At 53.8% G+C, this 11,095-nt stretch overlaps 1 long non-coding RNA gene across 1 annotated transcript; it reads right to left on the reverse strand.

Moving 5' to 3' along the window:
• Nucleotides 1-276: 276 nt before the first annotated feature.
• LOC138843910 (uncharacterized) lies at nt 277-3,227 on the reverse strand. The gene is made up of 2 exons (XR_011379085.1): nt 3,092-3,227; nt 277-693 (listed from the first exon to the last, which is right to left on the reverse strand). It is a non-coding gene; the product is annotated as an uncharacterized lncRNA (long non-coding RNA).
• Nucleotides 3,228-11,095: the final 7,868 nt, after the last annotated feature.

Here is an 11,095-nt window from a genome sequence, read left to right on the forward strand (position 1 = left end):
CTCATCATGCAACCAGGCTTAAGTCATTGCCTGCGAGGCAGAACCGACACCACATCAACACTGCCAGAAAAATGAAACCGTTCATGAAGGGAAACAGGAAGGCCATGGTTGAATAGTTAAAGCTGACACCAGCCTGCTCTTCAGGGAGACATTTGGCTGAGACCCTGGCCTGTCATATGTGGAGGAAGTTGCTGGAGTAGAGTCTGTGGAGTTCAACTGGGTGTGTCTCAGGGTGTGGGGCCCTATGGTAAACAGAGGCACAAGCAGATTTCTACAAAAGTCAAGGCCTGTTGATTGCAGCAGAGGTCAAGGCACTTTGGTGACACGTCTTCCATGTAGTCTAGCTTTTAGGGAGGTGTTTCTGTCCCAGTGCTTCCCAGAGGCCAACACTGACAGGGGTCGGGGAGTCACAGCCTGGCCCAGCCTGAGCGACAGTCCCCGCTGTGGCCTGTAGGAGCCCCTCCCTGCCACCTCCCCCTGAGCTCTCTGAAGCCAGGGCAGAAGTTCTCCAGAAAGTCTTTCTTGTGCACCTACCCATCTTTCCTTGCTCCGAGCAGTTCCTTCTCAAGCTCTGGGCCGAATGAGAGGGCAGAAGTCTCTACTGCTTCCATGCTCAAATGATCTGAAGCTCCTGGTGGCCTGGTCTGCAGCCTACCTGACCTTAACCTATCCTTCAGCCAAATAGCTCACGACCTGTAAACAGAAAAACAGCAGCTCGCAAGCGTTTCTCGATTAAAAACCCCAAGGTGAACTTTCTGTAAAGCAGAGGTCCTCTGCTAATGTATTTTGCAGGTTAGTGTGGGATAGAGCTCCCCAACCAGAAGAGTTGCATTGGCGGTTACAGCCCCAACAAAATGCTGATGAGATTTCCAGTTAAATTCAGGCAAACTGGGCTCCGGTTTCCTTGCCCTGCCTGGGAGGACAGCCCTGGAATTAACTTGTCTTTTGTCCACCCCTCCTCCCCACCATGCTGAGGGCCAGTGCTTTGTTTTAGGTACTAAGGAACCAGATACCCCTCCTTGCCAACAGAGCAATATGCATTCTGTCTGCCCCTTTGTTGCTCTGAGACCGGGTAAGGCCTTTTGTAGGGCAGCACTGAACTGGGGAGGCGGCGCCCTATGTCGGCCAGACAGGCAGAGAGGGCAACCGCCTGGTGCAGGCTGTGTTTGCCCAGCCCCAGCCATTAAACTTCCGAGAATGCAGCCTATGGTTGGAATGCTTTATTTTGGTGAATAGAACTATTATTCCATGAGGGAAAAAATGCTGTATGAATAAACGGAGACAAATAAGCCATTCTTAAAGGAGAAGTATTTTGATAACTTCCATTTCTATAGCTTCTCTCATACCACAAGAACACAAATTCATAGTAGGAGCTTGAAAAATATAGAAAAGTACCAAGCAAATCTATTTTTCTGTCTCATTTTCTGGAGATATGTATGTAAACACACACACACACACATTACAAAAACTGATCACACTACACAAGTGAAATGTAGTTTTCATTTAGTGTGTGATGAGCATTTTCCCACATCATTTCATATTCTGCAACACCCACTGTATGACACAGTACATCACCTAAGACAAACTTTGTAATATACTTCCTTCCACAGTGGAATGCATTTTTCAGCTAACTGCTTGTGGCTCATCTTTCCTTAGGGTGAATTTGTAAAAGGATCTCTGTTTCCTAAAGATGGATTTGTCCCGAGTGAAAGAGAGAGACTGATCTTCTGCTAGTTGTTAATAAAGGGGGGGGGGAGTGTTAGCAACAGCAGTGTTTAAGAAGCACGTGGCATTTGGCCTAGAGGTTAAGGTGTGCACATCCTATATCACAGTGCCCGTGTTCCATTCCCTGACCTGGCTCCTGACCAGCTTCCTGCCAGTGCACTCAGGGCATGGCTTAAGTAACTGGTGCTTGGTTTCCTCATTTGCACAGCGGGGTAACAATATTACCTCATCCTAGGGGTGCCTGGCAGTAAAAATGTCTGAAGACAGAAACACGGGTCTGACCTATGATTACATTTTCTCCATTGGATTCCATCCGCGGCTCATCTGGGTGGGCATTAATACAGCCAAATCTGGAAGCACAGGCCCAGAAGTGGAAAGTCATTTACCCAAGGTGGCCAGCTCCAGATTCCATGTGGCCAGCTCCAGAATTCATTCTTTTCCCCATTAAACTGTAATTATTAATTTCACAAAAGTACAAACCTAAGTGGAAATGGAGCCCTGGAAGGAAGCTTTTGTTTCCATCTCACCTCAGATCTCTGCCCTGCGGAGGAGTGGCCACCTCCCACAACACTGGCCCTTGTCCCAGCCTGGTTCTCTGTAGACTTACATCCCTACGTCTTGTTTTCCCACTACAGTGTGCTGTGCAAGGGAGAGCTCTGCCGTTCCAACGATTGAGCACCAGGTCTGGCAGCGAGAAGAGTTTTGTTGCATAAATAAATCTTATCATTCAGTTATGTCTATCCCCTAAATCACCAGATTATTGCCACAGTATCTCTTTTTGTTTACATCACGAAGATTATCTACACATATCAAATTACCTGGATCATTGCCCACTCTTCCTTTCACTTTTTACTAAAAGCACCTTTGGTTCTTAGATTTTAAAAAAGCAATCAAGAACTGAATACATTCATAAATAAACTGGTAAAAACTCAAACTGCACGGGTCCATAACGCTTGTGATTGCCAGTGCTACATGTAGTCTTCTGCTCTGGTAGCCAACGCTTTGGAGAAATCGTCTCCAAAACGGCAAAGGACTCAATACAGCTGCGTGCTTAGGAAAACTCGCTTTTCTTCAGGCCTGGAACTGTACTTGCCCAGGGCAGACTGTGAGTACTCACGGCTCTCCGGGCTAGGCTGTGGGCTGATGTCATGGACAGTAACATACAGAGTCATTTCTTGTTGCCTTTTCTTCCTCTGTCTCTTTAAGGACCCCCCCCCGCCCCACCCCGTCCCCAACCTGGAACTCTCCACTGAAATCAGAGTCCCTCTTGGGTCCTCTCTTATTTCCCTTCCTCTGGGAGTGTGTCCTTCCTGGGCATGGTGCATGCGATGTGATTAGGGCTCTGGGGCTGTCGGATGGCACTTACCTGTGTCTGCTCTTGTCTGGACTGAACTTTTGAGGCGGTGATTGTGGCCCTGGTCGCCCACGACCCTAAGTGATGTATGGCATCCTGTGGGCTCTTTCGGTGAACAAACTTAGTGAGCGTGAGGACTTAGACTTTGTTAAGTGACCGACAGGAAGCCAAGGGAGAATTCTTTTTTTTTTTTAGTCAAGGAATGGGAGGAGCTGTTGATGTTTTAGAAGTACACGTCTGCCCACACTCAACTCCACCCAAGTCCTGACATTTCCACTTTTAGACACACGTTTCCTTGTTGAAGCTTCCTCTTTCTGTATTGTGCATTTCTTGTGAAGGGATTTTGCTGCATTGTTTGGTACTACTGCGGCCTGGCTCTTGTTTCTAAGACTGTAATTTATTTATTTATTTTCCCCACAATTTGATTTTTTTTTCTAATATGATACATCAAACAGTTCATGGAAAAATGGAATCAAAAGATCGTGTGCATTTTCCATGGATTTTTGATGACCCTTATATGTTGGGTGATGTTTTATCTTGAAGTCTGGCATGTCCGTGCGTGACAAACATCATCCTTTTGAACACTGTGACTGTTTGTGACTGGTGGACACCAGGTGGAAAACTGTGCCTCACGCTGTTCCACAGGTTGGCAGCTCAGGCACCAGGGCCCTGCCTGTAGCCAGGGCTCCTGGTTTCTGTCACTGTTTTTTCTTCAGCCACTGACAGCTGCTGATGAACAAGGTCTATCTGTGTCTGAGTCCAGGTTGCATACGCAGTACGTGGTTCAGGGACTAAGACCAATAGATACCAAAAGCGAACAAACCCAAGATGGCTTAATGCAGGACTGACAGCTGGTGGGAGGAAGGCGGGACTTTTGCAACTGAAGAGACCATTCAGAAGTCAGCATCGCACACGCTCCCCAGAAAGATGCCGTGATGGAAGCGAGGCAGCACAGGTGTCCAATCAGGCCCTGGGCTGGCCCAGCCTGTGGGGACAAACGCTCCTCCCGTTCCCTCCCAAGGTGTTCACAAAGTCCTCTTTCCGCCACCGGGCTGACGGGCGAGCTCACACACAGAGGTCACTGTGAAGGTGGCGGCATCATCAGTCATTTACAAGGTGGCCGTGGGCCCCCTCCCCGCTGCCTGCCGTCTTCCGGGGGCATTCTTCTCTCCAAGGATACTCCCCTACAGCAGAAGGTTCCAGCAGGGAGGGGAGAGGCCGCTGCCGCCCCTGCGTGCAGGCTGAGCCGCCCTGGTCCGGCGGGAAGCCGGCCGTGGGGTGCGCGGGGGCCCGGGCACGCTGCCCCAGGCCAGGCTCTCCCTTTGCACTGACTGGCCCAGCTGAGGGCGCGTTCCCGGCGGAACTCTGCTTGCCCCACAGGACGTGCTGTCCGGCGTCGGCACGTGGGCCTCAGCGCTCCCCCAAATCCTCGCGTGGCTGGGTGTGGCACAGACACCGCCGGATTGCTCGGGTGGCGTTCACGTCAGGAGCTGAGGTGCCGCGGCGGCGGAGACGGACACGCAGGCATTCCCCGCACGCGCGGGGCCACTCCGCTGGTGACGGGGGCTCCCGGTGCCCCCCGGGGAGGGTCCAGGGCTGAGGGCGCCCCAGTCACGTGGCTTCTCTCTCAGCGTTCCGGAGGTGACTACCGCGAGCGCGAGTGACAGAGTCACCAGTTGCTGACCCAGGTTCCAGCCTGCCGCGGAGAGACACTGAGGAGACACAGGACCAGCTTATCGGGCGTGAGGGATCGGTGAGCAGGTCCTGCACCAGCGTGCGCCTCAGTGGCTCTTAGAACTGTCCGTAAACCTGAGACAGAGAAAACCCCAACGGCACCTATGCTTCGGCAGGGCCTTGGATCGACACCCACGGTGGAAGAGCACACAGCAGCGGGGTGGGCCCGCGAACGGTGCGCGGGAGCAGCGCAAGGCACGCACGGTCTACGCGGGAAACGGCGCTCCCGCCCACCACCTCTTTTATAGGAAGGGGGCGGTGCCCAAACAGGATATGCAAATAGAGTGGGTGGGGTCCGGTTCCACATGCTGGAGAGGTGCATCTTGGGAAGGCGGGCGTCTGCAGTCGACAAAGAGACAGCCATCATTTTGCAGGACTACGAGAGTTCCAACTCTGCTAGCCTTTGACAAACTGCCTAGTTGGCGCTCCTCGTGAGGCGCTTCCCCTGCGTGGTCGGAGGGAAGGCTCCCGGCCTCTCTGCTCGGATCCCACGCTCTGCCCGCGAAGCCTCGCCCGTCACTCTCGACGGCCTGGCCGTGGTGCCGCGCCCGCCATTTCCAGGTCGGAGTCCCGGGTCCGTCCTTGCAGACTGCCCTCTGGGCCCCTCCGAGCCTGGCTCGGGGTTCGAGGGTGCCCCTTGGAGGGAGCCTCCTCTCTGGGCGAGGACACCGGCCTTGCCTGTGGGGCGGTGGGAGTGCCATCTGTGCCCTCAGGAGTCCGGGAAACACGCGGCCGGGCTCCTCAGGCCGGGAGCAGGGGTCGCTGCCGGTCCTCGAGGGCCGAGTCTGTGGGGTGTGTGGGACGAGGGGGCCGGCACAGAGGACAGCCCCCGGCAGGCAGGCGCGACGCGGGGCTGCAGGATACGAGTCCTGGGTGGAAGTGGGAGGCCCTGGGGGCACAGAGGACAGCCCCCGGCAGGCAGGCGAGACGTGGGGCTGCAGGATACGAGTCCTGGGTGGAAGTGGGAGGCCCTGGGGCACAGAGGACGGCCCCCGGCAGGCAGGCGAGACGCGGGGCTGCAGGATACGAGTCCTGGGTGGAAGTGGGAGGCCCTGGGGCACAGAGGACGGCCCCCGGCAGGCAGGCGAGACGCGGGGCTGCAGGATACGAGTCCTGGGTGGAAGTGGGAGGCCCTGGGGCACAGAGAACAGTCCCCGGCAGGCAGGCGAGACGCGGGGCTGCAGGATACGAGTCCTGGGTGGAAGTGGGAGGCCCTGGGGCACAGAGGACAGTCCCCGGCAGGCAGGCGAGACGCGGGGCTGCAGGATACGAGTCCTGGGTGGAAGTGGGAGGCCCTGGGGGCACAGAGGACAGCCCCCGGCAGGCAGGCGAGACGTGGGGCTGCAGGATACGAGTCCTGGGTGGAAGTGGGAGGCCCTGGGGCACAGAGGACGGCCCCCGGCAGGCAGGCGAGACGCGGGGCTGCAGGATACGAGTCCTGGGTGGAAGTGGGAGGCCCTGGGGGTCGCTGTCCTCGTGCCACAGTTGCCGCGTGACTTCTTCAGTCTGGTTACTGTTCAGACACGAGTACTGCTGTATTTTCGGTACCGGAGAACAGGTTTCTGCTGTGAGCCTTGGGAGGGGAGGGTGAGATTTGTCTGTCTCCTAGGGCAGACTTCTGCCACAGCTGAGTGCGCGGTGGGACACTTCACTGTGCCCGACGGACTGCTTGGGGCATATATCCTGGAGCTACTTCTGCCCTTGGACCTTCATGTCGGATTTCAGGTCACTTGGGGTAGCATATTTAGAAGTCTGGGAGAGTATTTGGAGTGGACTGTTAGCTCATTGTTTCAAGTATTTTCGATAAGCCAAGACAGAACTTAACAATCTTTCCTGGAGTCCATCTTCCATGCACGTCTTATGTCAGACAGAGGTGTGCACACAAAATGGTGTCCTCCCCCCAGTTGCCCTTGGATGACTTGATGTGGGATCCAGAACCCCAGCATCTCACACACAGGCCTGGACTACGCGTGTCTCTGTCACTCCACTGGGCTGTTCCATGTGGTGTTCCATGTGAATGAGGTGGATTTCAGGAACCGTCTTCCGTTGCTGTCTTCCTGATCTGAGATGAGCAAATCTGTGATACAGATGAGCAAAGTCTGTGGATTTTCCTCCTTGCGTTCATCTCTCCATATCCCACACTTTGCCAAGTGGCTGAGCTTCCCACAGAGGAGAATTTTCCATCCTGGCCTCTCACTTGGCACCCATGTGACCCCACTTCCCTGCCATCTGCAGGGGCTGGGGCGTGGAGCAAAGAGAAACAGTGCCGGCAGGACCTGGAGGAGGAGGAGGAGGAAGACCCACCCATGAGGAAGGCTTGGCATGACCAAGACTTGACAGGGAATCTTGCTGTAACAAGAGCCTGGGTGGGGTGTGTGAGAGCGATTTAACCCAGAGCACACAGGAGGGATCCGGTGAGGATGTGTGGTGTGTGGCTGCAGGGCATTCCGACACATGCGGAACCTGTGTGGCCCAACTTCTCTGCAGGCAGGGAGGCCGGGGCAGAGGGGAGTATCGCCAAGCAGAGATGGGGGCTTGCGGGCAAACAGGAAGAAGGTAGCAGAGGCTCAGGTCCTGTGTTCTGCTGTGCCTGCCCAGTTGTGGTTAATAGAACAGAAAACTGCCGGCGCTGCGGCTCACTAGGCTAATCCTCCACCTTGCGGCGCCGGCACACCAGGTTCTAGTCCCGGTCGGGGCGCCGGATTCTGTCCCGGTTGCCCCTCTTCCAGGCCAGCTCTCTGCTGTGGCCAGGGAGTGCAGTGGAGGATGGCCCAAGTGCTTGGGCCCTGCACCCCATGGGAGACCAGGAGAAGCACCTGGCTCCTGGCTCCTGCCATCGGATCAGCGCGGTGCGCCGGCTGCAGTGCGCTGGCCGTGGCGGCCATTGGAGGATGAACCAACGGCAAAAGGAAGACCTTTCTCTCTGTCTCTCTCTCTCACTGTCCACTCTGCCTGTCAAAAAAAAATAAATAAATAAAAAGAAAGAAAGAAAGAAAGAAAAAGAAAAAAAGAAAAGAAAAAAAAAAGAACAGAAAACTGAGACGCGGAAGTCCTAACCCAGAGACTGGCTGTGAGATGCTCGAGAGATTCCACAGCCCTTGGAGTCTGCAGGCAGCGTGATCGTCACCCAAAATCTGAACAAGGGTCTCGCTCTGAAACTGGGGCCTTCGCCCCGCCTGGTTCAGAACAGACAACCTGCAAGGGTGGTGTTTAGCCTGAAATTGATGGAAACTGACTTTGGAGTACAGCAGTGTTTGGCAAATCATGTAACCTCTCTGGGCTTCCGTTTCCTTGCGTGAGAAATGAAGCAGTGGTATAGATAAGCCGGCTCTAAACAGTTCTCACGTCCATGGTTCAAGCAGAACCATTAGGACATTTGCTGCTTGTATCGTCATCTTTAAAGGAAGAATTCCACTGATGAAACAAAAAATGCATTTTGGAGCCACTACATTGACCGCTGAGCTCCTGAGTAGCTCTCCTGCCTTGAACATGCACACGTGGCACTGATGGGAACATGCAGGTACCTGCTGGGCACCTGCTGTGCAGTAGCTGCAGTCCTAGGCTCTGAGGACAAGGCAGTGAAGGAGGCAAAGTTCCTGTCCCAGAGAGCAGTTTTCCTGGCAGAGGGCCGATAACTTATGAGGAGTATAGTACCAGGGCCTGGAAGCTATGAGCTGTGTCGGGAATGACAATCTGGAAAGAGGGCTCCTGGTGGGGAGAACATTGGGAGTTGAGGGTGGGGCAGAGCTGAGCCTGTGAATTGATCTCCACTCCAGGCTCCATGCTGCTTTAAACAGGGGGCAGTCGGTGCTGCTGATGTGCCTTGCTCTCATTAGTGTCTTGCCCACTACCACAGGTGGAACGTCCTTCCCGAGATGCCTCCTTTTTTTTAAAGATTTATTTATTTGAAATACAGAGTTACAGAGAGAGAGAGGCAGAGGCAGAGATAGAGAGAAGTCTTCCATCCACTGGCTCACTTCCCAATTGGCCACAATGGCTGGAGCTATGCTAATCCAGAGCCAGGAGCCAGGAGCTGTTTCCAGGACACCCACGTGAGTGCAGAAGCCCAGGGACTTGGGCCATCTTCTACTGCTTTCCTAGGCCATAGCAGAGAGCTGGGTCGGAAGTGGAGAAGCTGGGACTTGAACTGGCACCATATGGGCTGCTGGCACTGCAGGCGGCGGCTTTACCCACTACTCTAGGATGCTGGCCCTCAGGGGACTTCTCTTGCCTTCGCCCATGCACCTGGTGTGCTGGCTGCATCTGCTGGGGGATACAGTGGACCTTGACACCATCTTTCATTCTGTACTTGATCTGCCCCCTCCACAGCTCCCAGCTGCTGACAGCCACGGCCCTAAACACCACTTGGTTCCCCAGGACTCTCCGCCCAGCACCCCAAGCCTCTGAGGTCCACTCCACATTTCTTGGGCGTGCAGCCCTGTAGTTCTTTTCAGTCCCATGATGGGGTAGGGACAGAGGTGAAGAGGACCAGGACTCCTGAGCCTCAGAGCCTGGGTTTGATTTCTCATGCTGCTGAACCAAGTGACCTTGCATCTCTTTGAGTTTTCTTCCTTCTCTTCTGTGCCTCAGTTGTCTGTCCTTTACAATCGGGGTGATCAGGGTAATACCTGCCTTACACGGTGGTTGTCAGGTATAGATGAGTGGAGAGATGTGAAGTGCTTTTAAACTGGATGAAATGGCGAGTTCCAAGTCTGTGTTTGCTTATGAGACAGATCTGAGAGCTGCCCCTGATTCTTGCTCAGTGTGGCTGGCCGGGTTCCTGCCCTGCCAATGGATGGTGGACACCCACTTCCCTGGAAAGTTCTGGGTGCCACAGGACTGGGCTGCAGGATGTGAGGCCTGAGGCTTTATGACCCATTGGCTCCCCTGAATGGGACCCTCATTTAACAGTTCTCACCAAGACTTTGTATTTCACAGAGCACTGTCACATGCAAAACCTGACCTTGTTCTCACCATAGCGTGTGAATTGTTAACTCTGCAATACTGACAAGGCATGGAGGCTGTGACTTGGCCACACACAGAATCAGTGCTCACATTCAGACTTTCCGAGCACAGGATTTCTGTTCACAGCATCGGCATTCTGTTTGCTCCACCTCACCTGTCTGAGAAAATCCTGTGTGAACCCACTGGCCAGATGAGCAGGCAGGTGAGTAGGCCAAGCCCAAACCCAGGGACAACAGACTGACTGACTGAATACTTTGTTTTCTATACCATTTTTCGTATCATTACATCTCTTGTCCCCAGTCATTGCTGTGTCGTGAGGGAAAAGGGTAGATGCGTCTTTGACTTACTTTAGTGCTTTTGTGTGTGTTTTTTTTTTTTTTTTTTTTTTTTGTTTTTTTTTTTTTTTGACAGGCAGAGTGGACAGTGAGAGAGAGAGACAGAGAGAGAAAGGTCTTCCTTTGCCGTTGGTTCACCCTCCAATGGCCGCCGCGGCCGGCGCGCTGCGGCCGGCGCACCGCGCTGATCCGATGGCAGGAGCCAGGAGCCAGGTGCTTTTCCTGGTCTCCCATGGGGTGCAGGGCCCAAGCACCTGGGCCATCCTCCACTGCACTCCCTGGCCACAGCAGAGGGCTGGCCTGGAAGAGGGGCAACCGGGACAGAATCCGGCGCCCCGACCGGGACTAGAACCCGGTGTGCCGGCGCCGCTAGGCGGAGGATTAGCCTAGTGAGCCGCGGCGCCGGCCAGTGCTTTTGTGTTTTAAGTCAGGCTCATTTAGGTAAGGCTTTTCTAATTTTAGACTTTTTTTTTTAACGTCTTGGAAGAAGCCCTTTTATTTAACTGTAAATTGCAAATTAAAATAATGAAATCAGTTGATTGATTATTTATCAGTTATTGGTAGCATTTCATAGAATTGGTTATTCGCTGTCCTAACTGTGCCATGGAATACATTTTTCCCCGTTCTGACTTTGTGCCATAGAATCCGTTGTTCCCCATTCTGACTGTGAGAGAAGGGTGTAGGGATAGAGGAAAGACGAATACCGGGGTTTCATTCCAACTGTTTCTATTCAGGTGACAGTTCTTGCAGTCAGACCACAGTGACATGAAATTGTGAATGCATTGACTGCAGGTCCAAGGCCCCACTGCACTGGTGTGCAGACTGCAGAGCCCCAGTCTCAGGTGGTGGCAGCTGGCATTGTCCCATCTGCTTCTGTTCTGTAGCCACAACTTCCACTGAAACAAGAATGTTTCAGGGGTTCTGTCATTCTCCCCTGCTCCTCAGGAATCAGGTACATCTAGTTGAATTACAACAGTTCACT

This window comes from Oryctolagus cuniculus, chromosome 9 (genome assembly GCF_964237555.1).
Source record: "Oryctolagus cuniculus chromosome 9, mOryCun1.1, whole genome shotgun sequence".
Taxonomy (NCBI): domain Eukaryota; kingdom Metazoa; phylum Chordata; class Mammalia; order Lagomorpha; family Leporidae; genus Oryctolagus; species Oryctolagus cuniculus.